We start from the raw sequence: 14,666 nt of genomic DNA on the forward strand, positions 1-14,666 counted from the left end.
TTTAAGGTCTGTTATCTTCAGGCCTACCCTGGAAGGGGTCTTCTCGTTTTTTGATATGCGAACCCAATTAATAGTACGACAAATTATGTTCAGGTTCATCTAATCTGTTCCTGATTCAGTAAGAGAGTATTATAAGTGATTGCAACGTCATATCACGCGCTTCTTCTGTAATTAACAATATGAGCTTACACACAGGTAGTATTCCGCTTGTGAAGTGCCACCTTTGTGGAACGTTGACAGTGGAACGTGAATAGTATGCCGGTAAACCTCCGGTGCGCGGGTGCACAGTGGGTTGGGCGCACGGGTCAAGGGTGCGCCGACAAAGGGCAGAGAACAATGCCCACACCACAAACTCAGTTACGCACCCATCAAATGCATTCTAGTGTGGTGTCACTCTGGCGGCATGGGCCAGCTTTCGTCAGCTAAATAAGAAAACCACCAGACTGGTCCCCCCCCCCCCCGCCCCCCTTCCCCGGTTAAACCGCAACATTGCGAACAGCAGAGGCGTGAACATCTCTGCTGTTCGGCTGTTCTGTGGATGAACACTCTCTCTTTCGAGTTTTGTTGTACGTTCAGCGAATTGGCAGAAGACGGGAATAGGGGGCCCATTTTTACAGATATTTTCTCTCGGTCTCATATCAAGTAAAAAATGTGAGGTTGACATATGTTTTCTGCCATTGCGAATAATTCACCATTACCGTACTGGAACAAAGATGATCGTGCACGCTGCACGAGTAGTGAGTAAGATCCTTGCGTCTGGGTTATCTATGGTTGCTTTGCTCTCCAGATATTTGTGCAGCGCTTGGGGCGGTCTTATTTCAGGTAAAGCAGTGAACAGTTGAATTTTTGAAGGAGATTTGCTCTTTGTGATTACGAGAGGAATTATGTGGAATACGTTATTATGGAAACGAAAACTTGTTTGTAAACATATATTATTGGCTCTGAGCACTATGGGACTTAACTTCTGAGGTCATCAGTCCCCTAGAACTTAGAACTACTTAAACCTAACTAACCTAAGGACATAACACACATCCATGCCCGAGGCAAGATTCGAACCTGCGACCGTAGCGATCCCCCGGTTCGAGACTGTAGCGCCTAGAACCGCTCGGCCACTCCGGCCGGCGTATGTTATTGATTCCATTGATGGAAAGATATTTGGAGAAATTTTTCAAGATAACCAGTGAATGCGTAAGAAAAATTTGTCAGAACTATTAATTGAAGGAAATATTTGTTCCTCATATAGCTAAAAATATTCATGATTAGTGTTTACTTGATGTCTTTGTTCTAATTATCTCGCAAATAATTAAATTAGTGTAAATGTCTGTACTTTTTGTATTCACAGATTTTCGTAGTTGTTAGAATATCCTTGTGTCGTACATTTTTTTTGTCAATAATCAGAGCTTAATTTTTCAAGGACGATTTTCTTTAAAGTAAAATCCAACTCCATCAATTTTTGTAAAGTTTTCAAAATTTTTGTCGTGTGCACATGTCACCTCAGGCTACACGAAGCCACGGATATTTTTCTCACAAGTGTAAGCGATTCTTGTTGTGAGATGTTTATTTTTCTTTGCTGCTGCATCTACTGATCTTAATTTGGTTTCGAGTACATCAGTGCACCAGACACCAAACAGTATGCTGAACATGAGGTAATTTACTTTTATTTCGGGGCAGATTTCACTCTGCATTGTTGCGAGGAAAAAATGCATAGTCAGAATTTTCAGGTGTGTGGTAAACAAGCAGATTAATTTATAGTGAACTGTGTAGGTAATCTCAAACAGTTATTTTTTTCTGAGAAGAGCAGCATTTCAGTTTTGTACATATTTCAAGTCAGACATTGCACTTCATGCTGCGCAGCTTTCAAACTATACTTCAGTATTTAATTCATGTTACATAGTCTTCATTGAGGACACAATTAGTTCCTTTTGTCATTTAATTAGATCCATTCTCATTACTTCAGATTCAGTATTTCAATGAGGTTAATGTTTTGGTTCACGACACTGTTCACATGCGCAACAAAGGGCCAACCAAGAGTCAGTATTGCTCAGTAGTTGAATGCGATGTTTAAAACAACGTTACACGTGGAGAAAGTTTTTTACTATTCAGTATTTTCATTTATTGATAAATTTTTATACAAAGCTCACAGATATTTTGACGGAATTTGTGTGTCATTTTCATCACTAGAAGCACAGGCGAATGTCTGGTGTCGCACCAATGGGATGAGAGGAATTTCGCCGCCGACAGATAGAAGAACCCTTGAAAGGAAAGTGCCTTTTAGCACTACCTCGCCATGCGAAGCGATAGGTCATTGGCCGACCAAAAATCGCCTTCATGGCGAAAGTCGAAGGCCCAGAATTCTCAGAACAGATCAGGTTGACCGTCACCAGATTGGAAGCTGTATTTTGTGCAGTCCGTTGTGGGAGAAACTCTGCTTACTAATAAAAGTACTGTTGGCGAAAGGTGGAAAAATCTTGCTTTGCGGGCAAGGCTCTTTAGCGTGAAATCCCGCGCAGAGCTGACGTTGAGTGCGGTGTTACTTTACTTCTTTTTTTGGTAAAGGTTAGGCATCGTCAACTAGATTCTCTTCCTGATATCATAGTATTGTGTGGGAGTTGGAGAGAGGGTAAAGAGGTATCTGCTACCACGCTGGTGACACTCTAAATTCAAGTGACCATCATCTATACGTTTGCAGTCATCGGGTTTGCACATACTAACGGTAAGCTAATACAATAGCACCGACGGATTAGGTTGCTAGGAAGTTAGGGCTTAGCTAGAACCAAGTTAATTCATACAGGCTCACCATGAAAGAATTCACAGGTATAGTGTAGGCGCAGTTCTTCTTCTTCCTTTCGATCCTGTGGTTCCATTATGTTCAATGAATCTGTTAGGAAGATAGCCTTCCAAGCCCTTCGTGTTCTCTGTCTTTCAGTCGATTTCAAGCGTTAGTAAGATCTGGAAGTGTGTAATAAAATGTTGTGACGCTGTCTATTAGCCTGTGCACCCTTAATAACTCTTGTTTGGGTAATCGGAGATGTTGGTACCTGGAATTCAGTGCTAAGGCCACTCTACTATGAAACAGCGTTAAATTAATTCAGTTGCATAGCTCTGTTAAAGGTTTCGCTTTCGATCTCTCTGTAAGCGCAGTTGTTGCAGATTTGGAACGTTCACACACAGCATTTTGCACGTTTATCTCAAGTGCTGCGGCTGAACTGCTATTTTACACAGTAATGCCTAAGAACTAGTGACAACTCTCTAGTGTTTTGTAGTCGAACTATTCCACTGAATCGAGGTCTGTTAATTTGTTTACTTGTATCCAAGTCAATGGTTATTCCAGTTCATATCTCTACATACTTTTAGCCCATATTATAGGTGCAACTTGCCTCCAGTTACGATTCTATAACCGGTACTGAATGATAGCATGCTTTTACATTTCATGATCAAGTTCCTAATACATACACAAGATACTCAGAAAATGTAAGACACCCATGATCATTTCTTTCACGGTTAGCCCAGATTACTTCTGCAGTAACGCAACCTTGTGTTCAGAACGCTCGTAACTAAAAAAGTAAAAAAAGTAGGTATGAGGAAAACAAGTAGTTCGTTGCAACATACGCCACAAACTGGACTGAAACATTATCGAATTTGGCTCTGTAGGTTGGTCTCTCCGTATGTATATAGTTAATATTTCACATTATTTTAAGAACAGGAACGAAAATGTTCTCTTAATTGCAACAGTGATATTCAGTATCGAAAGAGGACACAAAATAGTAAAACAAAGATCCTATAGTTCAGCTGGTTTCATGCAGAATGTCATACAACATTTGCACAAATACACGAATAATGCGCTTTGCACTACCAATGCGATAACAAACTTTCAGTTGGCTTCAAAATAGGTATCCAATAAAGGTAAGTCTTTCAAGAAACTGTAAAATTTTGATGACAGTAAAAGTAGCCTTTGGTTCCATGTGGTACTGACGTGTTTATTTCAACTTCTGACACGTATTGTACAAATTGTAATGAGCTAAAGAAGGAAAGGATTAACATTTGCCGCGCGGGGTTAGCCGAGCGGTGTAAGGCGCTACGATCATGGACTGTGCGTCTGGTCCTGGCGGAGGTTCGAATCCTCCCTCGGGCATGGGTGTGTATGTTTGTCCTTAGGATAATTTAGGTTAAGTAGTGTGTAAGCTTAGGGACTGATGACCTTAGCAGTTAAGTCCCATAAGATTTCACACACATCGGACATTTTTTTGATTAACATTTGAAAGATATCACAGCGAGATACTTAGAAGGGAACGACAAGACTAAAATAATGAAGATGACTTTAAGTAAGGAAAGCATACAGAGTATTTACTTTGCATGAACTTCGACAGACAAGAGAACTTCATACAACGCTATGAGAAAAACTGGTATCCACAGGTACTGGGTAATTAATTGGTGGTCCTACACAAAGGCAACTTTGAGCGCACAGAAGATCGTATTTGCAAAAAAAGAAAGGAAAATAGGGCCTGGAAGAGGCAAAGCCGCTGTCAGAGTTCGACCGCGTGACGTCAGAGCGTCCGCCAGATCCCTGCCTGCGCCTGTAGCTGCCGGAGCGATGGAACAGTAGAGGAGAGGAGTGCGCCGGCCACCAGCTTTGATCTTCCGCAGCCTTCCGGCCGCTTTGACGGGACATTTAGGCAATTTACAGTCAATTATGTGCTCGTCCGTCCCGCCCACTTTCCCGTCACCCGAGATTCGTTCACATCCCCTCATTCCGTGGGTAGCAGAGCTATGCTTTTCACAGCGCTTCATTCACATGCTAAAATTAGCACATGGCGCTGGATTTTTACTAAGCGATTTCTGTACTGTTCCCACGAATGTGGGGCTACTGACACAGACCTAATTTCAATACAAACAAGGAAAGGACAAAAACGCGAGGTATTTTTAAAATTACTATTATTATTTTATTACATTACTTTACATTGCATTACGTCTCGGTCCTACGCGATATGATTTTACTCACCAATCCATAAGCTTGTGTGTTGCTACTAGAAAAAAGTTTTTTGTTCAGTAGAGTAATATTTATTCAAATGTTATTGAATTATATTGCAGAGAACGTCGTGAAGAAATCCATTGAGGCGATAGTCAAAATTGGGAGAGAGAGGTGTATATGCGTAGTGGGCAGGTTGCTCCAGCAGCTCACCAAACCACAATTAGGCAACAGTTTCAACGGTGGGGTTGGCGTTGTGTGAGCGTGCATTGCTTTGTCACAACTACACCGTCTTCCACAGTGGATCAAGATGTGTGGTACGAACTGCCGACTGACGATTGCTGGAGAGCGCATCATGCAAACGCCTCTCAGGTGAATAGCCTCATTTTTGAGTCGAGTTGGTGCAATATTTTGACGGTCTTTCTTTAGTTACGGACCAAAGTATTCCACACCATGTAATTAATGTAGATCTGTGAGGAAGATCAAGTTCAAGATATAAGTACAAACAGCTTTTCAATATCCTGGAGCCGACGTATGTGAATGCAGTACAATCAAAAAGTAATACACACACAAGCTTTGACGTTCTAGGTAAAAATGTAACTACCACATACATTTAGTAATTTCACATTCGTAAAACGTAGAATCTTTTGGGCATATTGCTGTTGTAACAGACGGAGATACATGCATTGGTGCAACGGTGGGTTCTTTACTTAGCTGTGGGAGGAGACCGGGTGGACAGTGTTACACATATATTAGCTGACTTTATTACAACATACATAAGAAGATTTAGTTAACTTTGTACAATCCATTTCGACAGGAATGTTGTGAGTATTTGCTACTGTTTTCAAACACAGAAATATCACTTGACGCGGACAAAGTATAGGTCGCTCACTCAGAGGACATTTAACAATGACTTTCATGTAGTGTTCTACCTAATACAATGATCACACAGCAGGCCTACTAGAAAACGATGCTATCGTCTTCGTCGATGATAGAGGACTGGGCTGCCCGGTATTGTGCTAGGCCGTAAATCTATTGCGGTGGGGTAGCGAAACGTTTCTGGGCGTGGCTACGCCGGCTTTGTCAATGCGGGTTGCAGCAACTATTTATTCTTGTGATTGCGTTCCTAGATACCAACCACGCTTTGGCACCTTACTCTTTGTACAACACCACAATTGTTTCCTGACTGTATTCTATTTCCGAATCTTAGCGTCAGATGACTGAAAAATTGTTTCAAATCAGGCCTTGAAGATGTTAATCATAGACGAAAATTAATTACAACGATGCGAAGTATTGCAGTCTGTAACTGGAATAAATGTAACAAGCCCTTCCTCCACCACTGTGAATTTTGCTGTGACTATGTCACATATGGTGAAATTTTAGTTGTCCAACCATCCATCATCTACAGGCGAGAGGTTGCTTTTACTGAGTTTTGACGAACTGATGCCTTGCTGTCTTTATTGTTATTTCATCCCCTAACCCCATGTGCGCCTGGGGTACGTTGCCAGAATTCCAACTGCTCCTTCATCAGCCAAAAGCTGTAAATATACGTTAAGACCTTACATACGTGATAAAAGAGTGCAAAAGTATATTTTTTTAAAAAAAATCTGCATCGATATAGGTGTTTCATACACATTAACTTAGAATGACAACGCTGATTTTTTTTTATTAAAATGAAAGAGACTCAAAAGTAAACAAAACAATTTATACGTGTTTGACATTGCTTCATTTTCGAGGCGATTTGAAATGTTATTTTATTCTTCAAGAATCAAGTTAGCCAAGATTAACACAGAAACCTAGAATTTATGTAAGATCTCTAGCAATTCTTTTTTTACTGTGACCAGATTCGACTGATCCATGCAGTCATCGTCCGTCGAAATCTGTGATAGCAATAAAAAGAATTTCTAGCGATCTTATCTGACTTAATTATTCAATAATAATATAAATAAAAAACTAAAATACAAATATATAAACCACTCACTGTAGGACTGTGATGTTTACTGGGTAAAAATGGTGTTGGAGGGAGGTAAATGCTGGGTATTTTGTACGGTTTAAAGTTGTGTGCAGAAATATGTGTCCCTTTGAGTGATATCTAAGGAAATGAGGATACGTCATGTTATCAAAAGTATCAGGACACCCCTTCATAATGCGGAATTGATTACTAGACGCCGGCCGGTGTGGCCGTGCGGTTCTAGGCGCGTCAGTCTGGAACCGCGTGACTGCTACGGTCGCAGGTTCGAATCCTGCCTCGGTCTTGGATGTGTGTGATGTCCTTAGGTTAGTTAGGTTTAAGTAGTTCTAAGTTCTAGGGGACTGATGACCACAGATGTTGAGTCCCATAGTGCTCAGAGCCATTTGAACCATTTTTGATTACTAGACGGCGCGAGAGGCGGACAGGCCAGTATAAAAAGAGGCGCCGATTATTGTGTTGTCAGTAGACAAGCTGTAACACCAGATTGGGCCAGTCAGAAGCTCTCTGTAACTTCGAACGCGGACTGGTCATCGGATGTCACCTGAGCAACAAGAGTGACAGCCATGTTACAGTCCTCCAAAAACTGCTCATGCCGATTATTGGTGATGTGATTGTGAAATAGAAATTCAGAGGAACAGTGGCAGTTGATCCAAGAGCAGTCAGACCTAATATACTGACGGGCGTGGGCTGCCAAGCATTGCCGAGGGTCGTTGTAAAAAGTGGCATGAAATTTGGTGAAGGAGTTACTCGTGCTACAGCAATCCAGCTAGCACAATGACTGTGAGCAGGGGGATACAAATAATGGGGCACAGTTGTCGAGAATCTCCTCATAAGCCACACATTTCTCCAGTCAACGCTAAGCGAGGCTTGAGATGTTGTAAAAAGCGATGTCACTGGACAGTGGATGACTGGAAGCGAGTGATGTGGTGTGATTAATCGCGCTATAGCTTGTGGCAACTCGATGGAGGGGTTTCCGTTTGGCGAGAACGTTACCTGCCATCAAGGGAAGTGCCAGCAGAGAAGTACGGAGCAGATGGTGTTTCGTTATGGGGATGTTTTTCGTGGTTATGATGTAGTCACCTAATTGTGATTACACAAACGCTAAATGCGGAAGGATATGAACTGCAGTATGGTGTACTGCGCACAACAGAGGAAAAGTTTGCAGTCGATGATTGTCTCAGCATGACACTGCATCCTATTGTAAAGCAACATCCGTGAAGCAACGGTTTGCTGACGATAACATTAATGAAATGGACTGGCCTACCCAGCGTCCCGACGTGAACACAGTGTAACACCTTTGGAATGTGTGAGAATGTCGATTTGCGCCAGACTCCAGTACATCATCACAACCTTTTCTGCTTTCGGCTCTTGGGTAAGAATGCGCTGCAACTCCTGCACAGACATTCAGATATCTCAGTGAATGTGTCAGTAGAGTTACGTGCGCTATAAAAGTGAACGGTGGACACACTATTAGGTGCAGTACACCGCATACCGTCCCTGCTAGCCACACTTCCCCAGGCGATCGGCAGAATGACTATGTTCATTATTTTTGGATTTCGTGTTTAACATTACCTACGACGACCAGACCGTTTGTGTCATGACATTAGCACAACACCTGAAGATGTTGCGCGAACGAAAGCTTTCGTAATACAATAACTACGTAATTACGCAGCTGAGGAGGTTTTCATTAATCATTAACGTTAGTGTCATCTATGGTGCACAATTTGGTCAAGTTAGCCCTTGCCCCTATTAATTCCAGTGGATTTCTTCAGAACACAGTACCAGTAATGGGAGGCGGCATCAGCACCTGTGTCTCATTATATTTCATGTCGTGTCACTCAACTAAAGTATGCTCCACTACCACGAATTTTTCGGTTTGTTCTTTCAGCAGTTCGTGGTCTTGTGGTTAGCGTTGATGACTGTCTATCACAGGTTACAGGCTCGATTCGCAGCAACGCTGAGGATTTTCTTCACTCTCGACTGTCTATGGCGTCAAATAAATAGATTTGCATCAGGCGATCTAACTACTCTGTAGGGCCAAATATGCCACAAGCACATTTCGCATCTCATTTCAGTTTGTTGTAAACTTGTGTGGCCGGCCGTGGTGGCCGAGCGGTTCTAGGCGCTTCAGTCTGGAACCGCGCGACCGCTACGGTCGCAGGTTCGAATCCTGCCTCAGGTAAGGATGTGTGTGATGTCCTTAGGTTAGTTAGGTTTAAGTATTTCTAAGTTGTAGGGGACTGATGACCTCAACTGTTAAGTCCCATAGTGCTCAGAACCGTTTAGAAACTTGTGTGGCGGTGACGTTCCATACACCGCTTCTCAATAGTACATTCATATCTAAGCTCCGTAAGCCACCTTACGGTCTGTGCCGGAGGGTACTTCAGCTACGAATATCTAATCACTCTGCCGTGTCCCGAGCATGGGTCTTGGATGGGATTTAGCGACAGGGATTCGTGCTTCAGGAAATTCGATCAGTTGAGGGAACTGAGAAGGAAACTTGATTATCTGACGTAAATTCCCTGACACCGATGAAGAAGATGAGGGGATGACGACAAGAACAAGGACTCAAATGAAAAATGTAACCTTGAAATTTATTCCGAATCTTACCACAACTAACCTTCCTATGATCCGTTCATCATAAGAATAAGCCTAATGTGAACATTGCACTATGTATTCTTCTGCGCTTCCTGGAACCTCATTGGATTTCCGTTTCGCGTAGGACCACAGCCAAGCTGCTCGAGTACTGTCAAGAACGATAATAAGGAAATGTTGTCTGCTGTGCGATACGCGCACATCAACTTAGCGATAATACAGGACACCAGCTTTTCCGGCGCATTTAGCTTGGCCAGCACTGGCCGGCCAGCTGGTACAGCTAGCGTGCAGTAACGTGGCCACCTGCAGTACACACGTCACAAGAGACGAGCAGAGGAGCAATACAGCTTCAAATGTCATTTAATTTTTAAGCAGAATTAAATAATACACTGCAAATCTGCCACAACACGATCCTTAGACGACTAGACGAAAACCGCCACACGTTATCCTTTTTAGCTAACGTACTATTGTAATTAAAAACAAGAATGATGACCATTAGCCGGCCGAAGTGGCCGTGCGGTTAAAGGCGCTGCAGTCTGGAACCGCAAGACCGCTACGGTCGCAGGTTCGAATCCTGCCTCGGGCATGGATGTTTGTGATGTCCTTAGGTTAGTTAGGTTTAACTAGTTCTAAGTTCTAGGGGACTAATGACCTCAGCAGTTGAGTCCCATAGTTCTCAGAGCCATTTTTGATGACAATTCCTTAATTAACCACAAAGTAATTTTTCTGCATAAGCTGTGTGTAACGTAAGAGAGTATTGAAGGATTTCACCGCATAGTTAAACATTGAAGCCACTGAAGGTATTACTTACAGTGAGTCGTCTGGTAATCTCTTGGCTCCTTTCTTTTCCGAATCCGAGAAATGCATTTCAGTTCTGGAAGTGTCACCTGCTACGTTGATAAGGAGCCTAAAACCAACATAATCCACGAAGCCCACCAGGCGCATCATTTTCTCTTCTTTTATGACGAGCCGTTCTATATCCCGCCAGCGTTCGACAGTGACGCGTGAAAAAGCTGCGTGCGTTAGTTCCAGTACGACTGGCTGCTTAACAGTTTTGTTATTTCTCGGGCCAAATCCCGCAGCTTGGCTCCAAACAGTGGCGATCCTAGAAGTCGCTCAATGAGGAGAGGGGGTAATAACCGGGGTGGGGGTGGGGTCAGGATTGGGGGAATGGAATATCACTTAACAAAAGGAAAGTTGGAGCCCCCCCCCCACCAACAAATTGGTACGATTTGGTGTTGCTTAAAGTAATTTTTGGTAACTGTTTTGGAGGTCAGGGTAAAAATATGTCTACAGAATGTGTGTGCCTGGGAAAATAATACGATCTGACCCAAATGTCTTGCGATTTCGACGTTTTTGTCCGGGGTGAGCAATTTAAATGTTGGTAGGCATACCCGCCATATTTAGCTTTCTTGATTATGGTAAGTGGTACTCGTACATTAATATACATCCAATATACATTAATAAACAATAAGACGCCCATTTTAAATTAAATGATATTTATTGCTGTAGATAGTAAGCTATTTGCCGCTGTTATTCTTTTGTTAAAATATGTTTGAAATACATTGCAACCTATATTGCTACATTCTAAACATTCTGCGTGGTGTCTGTTTGCTCTATATCGTGTCTCCCTACCACTTTCGCGCAACGACGCTCTGAGCGTGTTTTTTAGGTGATTGACTAGTTTGAACCTGGGATCTGTTGCTGGTAAGGAGACGCCAGACCACACATGACATGTAGAATTCAGAAGAGTTCAGTAAGACTAGCGATGATATAACCAAATACTTAATGATTTCAGCGTCAGCTCCACAGCACTCCCTGTAAAAGAATCTTAATACTAACTAAATTTAGTGGAAGGAGTTCAAGGCTTTCCTATGTTTAATTAGCTGGTAAAATAACGTCGAAAAAGCAGTTAAGTTAAGCATTGGAAATTTTATTCTGCTCACAAAACATTGTTTATAAATTGCACTATTGATAAAAGGAAATGTTTTAGTACAGGATGGCAAAAACCCACTGCGTTCAACAAAAATGTGAACGAATATTCCCTGAGTGGGTTTCCAAGTTCTACAATGGATCGAAGGATGACCTAAGCCATATCACATCTATAATCTAGGTTTAAATTAAGTTTCACAAAAAACAAATTATCAAAATGGACTACAGTGACCATCAATTATCTTTAATTACTTATCTAACTTGTCGTAAATTACAGTGGCTGACGTGGCTTCTCAATAACTATACCACAGAAAAATCATCGCGTTTCAGATTTTTACTTCAAGTGGCAAATGTGAACACCATGAGCTTTAATTGACGATCGACACTAGTATTACGCAAAAAGGGAGTGTAACAGATGAGACGTCTGCAGTTCTGAGTGAAGCTTTATGCGCTTTTATGCGGCACCGCGTGCGTTCATTACCTTGTCGGTGTTCGTCAGGGGGCGGCGTACAGCACAGCTCTGCTCACCTTGCCGTCTCCGAAGCAACTCCTCCTAACTTCTCATTATTACAGTTTACGAAGTTGGCTTAAAAAAAACTATCTGTCTGTGTTTTCATGTGACCAATCAGGGTCTCAATGTTAACCTTAAGCTCCTTCTACAAAAATTCTATCTATCCGATGAGAAACGTTATACTTTTCGTGGCGGGGCAATGTTTTTAAAGTTTGCAACGTAACAGAGACGCGAAAAAGTCTCACGCTAAAACTTGCAGCTGCTGTGGTCCTTTTAGTGTTATCGTAAGATCGATACCGTTATTCTGGAGGGCTCTATATACCTAATGTTCCAAATGATTCAATTTTTCCTCTTTCTTGACATACAATGTGAGAAATAATTCCAAATCCTGGCAGAATTAAAATGTAAACTTCTGGGTGCCCAAAGAATCAGAATAGGTGTTGATATAGAATTGGGTCACCTCCTCCTGCAGGGTCAAAGAATGATGTATTTAAATTTCGATCTGTTAATTATCTTTTAACATGGGCTGTGGGGTGATCCTAACGTAACAGAGACGCGAAAAAGTCTCACGCTAAAACTTGCGGGTGGTGTAGCCCTTTTTGTGTTATCGTAAGATCTATACTGTTCTTCTGGAGGGCTCTAGCTTTTAACATGGGCTGGGGGGTAGTACTAACGTAACAGAGACGCGAAAAAGTCTCACGCTAAAAAACTTGCGGGTGGTGTGGTCGTAGCGGTTAGCTGGCGACGTGGGTGTTCGTCCCTTATCGTAGGGCCTTCTCGCTTAACACGGTTCTGCTCTCGGCTTCTGTTCTCGTTTCTCCCCTCGGAACTGCGTCTGTCTCACGGTGGGATGGTATGACATGCATTTAGGCATTCTTGTGTTAGTCTGTGGTGTTCCATTTGCTCACTCGTTACTCGTATTACTTGGGTTAATTTAATGTCACGATTTATTCAGAGCTATGTGACATACTACTGGATTTGCTTATTATGTCAGGGTTTTCATGGAAGGTGTTGGATTTGCCTGACACCTTACAACACTATTACAAAAAAATGATTGAAGCTGTTGAAGTAATATATGCGCTGATTTCTGAAGCCATTTTATCCAGTGTAATATGATACTCCGTTGGTAGGGGGCTATAGCCCCCTCGTGCCCCCTCCCCCTTGCCACCGCCCCTGGCTCCAGATCAGTTCTATTCGGTTCATATTGTAATGGTACAGTAGGAAATGTAAAAATGCAGCATTTGTATGACGTGCTCGATGCTGCGAAAATGATTGTTTTTCAGGTTCCTACGATACTTATTTACCTCTGTGGTATAAAACGATGGACATAGTCCAAATAAAGAGGATTTGGTTTTCCATTTTCGCCTTAAAAATTAAATTTTTATGTTTCTTTAATTTAAGCAACTTTTATTAACAGTCTTTTATAAAACATCGATAGTTAAAAATTTGTATTTGAAATGGAAACAGGAATTTCCCGTCCAATATGTAATTAGAAATAAGAATACGTGCAATATTCATAAAAAATGACGAGTTTTGTAATTATGAGATGTAGATATCAAACTGAACGAGGAAAAGAACTGATGCTGGGGAAATACGAATGGCGCCTTTTGGTTCACTTGCCAATACACTACCGACTGCGCTAAACATTCATCGTGTGTTTGAAAATAACTGCACTGTATACACTGGAAAAACTTCGAAGCCGATTATCTCCATAAATTTGTGAAAAACATTAAGAACAGCCTATTTCTCGGCACTTTTTAACCATGGTCCACAGGTGTGTTTCACTACGGAACGGGAAGTAGCCTCGACAATTTTCATACTGCGCATTAACAGAGCGACAATCAGACCAAAACACTGCAGATGCTGTGACTGTACACCATTTTTGAAATGAAAACTACGTAGCTAAAGCGTGATGAAGAAAAACCTTCATAACTGTTAATACATTTGAATATTTTAAAGTTTCATTTAACGTAACTTAATAATAAGATATCTAATACATAAGTGGGAGCTAGTTCCAAGAGCGTAACAACACCAGTGTACGTGTTCTACGGCTTTTGACCAATCACCGTGTTTGTGTTTGTTTACATCACGTTTATTCTTGTGATGAACGGATTATAGATGATGTGCCTCTTCGCTGTAGTCAAGTTTTTTCACAGAGACAATAACTGTCTATCACCGTTCCGTCTGCTAACTTAAACCGTCAACTGGAAGAACCCTATAGCTCTTGATGAGTGAGTTTACGAATATAAAAATATGTGACATAAATGGCCGCATATCTTGACTGCTCTGATTTGGAAGCTTGACTATTTTGCATCACCAAAACCTATAGAGCTTAGTATGTGACGTAAATATCAACTTGATACACACAGTCGGGTAACAAACAACAAATATTTTTTTGTGGTACAATTACACGTTAACAATTTTCGTACTTTTTCCTTTGGATGTACTGTGAAACCTTGCTTCTTGCCAAATTTCATTATTGTAGTTCAACGGGAAATATCCTATACATTTTAATGATTGAGTTCTCGAGCATCAAGATTTGTGACTTAGATGACTGAATCTTTTGATTACATTGTTTTAGAAGCTGAAATTTTCTTCACCTTCAAAGGATCATAGACGAGTATATAGATTTTAATTTGATAGGTCTACCGGTTCCTGAGTAAAAGGGTTCTTAATACTCACACAGACAG

This window comes from Schistocerca piceifrons, chromosome 6 (assembly GCF_021461385.2).
Source record: "Schistocerca piceifrons isolate TAMUIC-IGC-003096 chromosome 6, iqSchPice1.1, whole genome shotgun sequence".
Lineage (NCBI taxonomy): Eukaryota > Metazoa > Arthropoda > Insecta > Orthoptera > Acrididae > Schistocerca > Schistocerca piceifrons.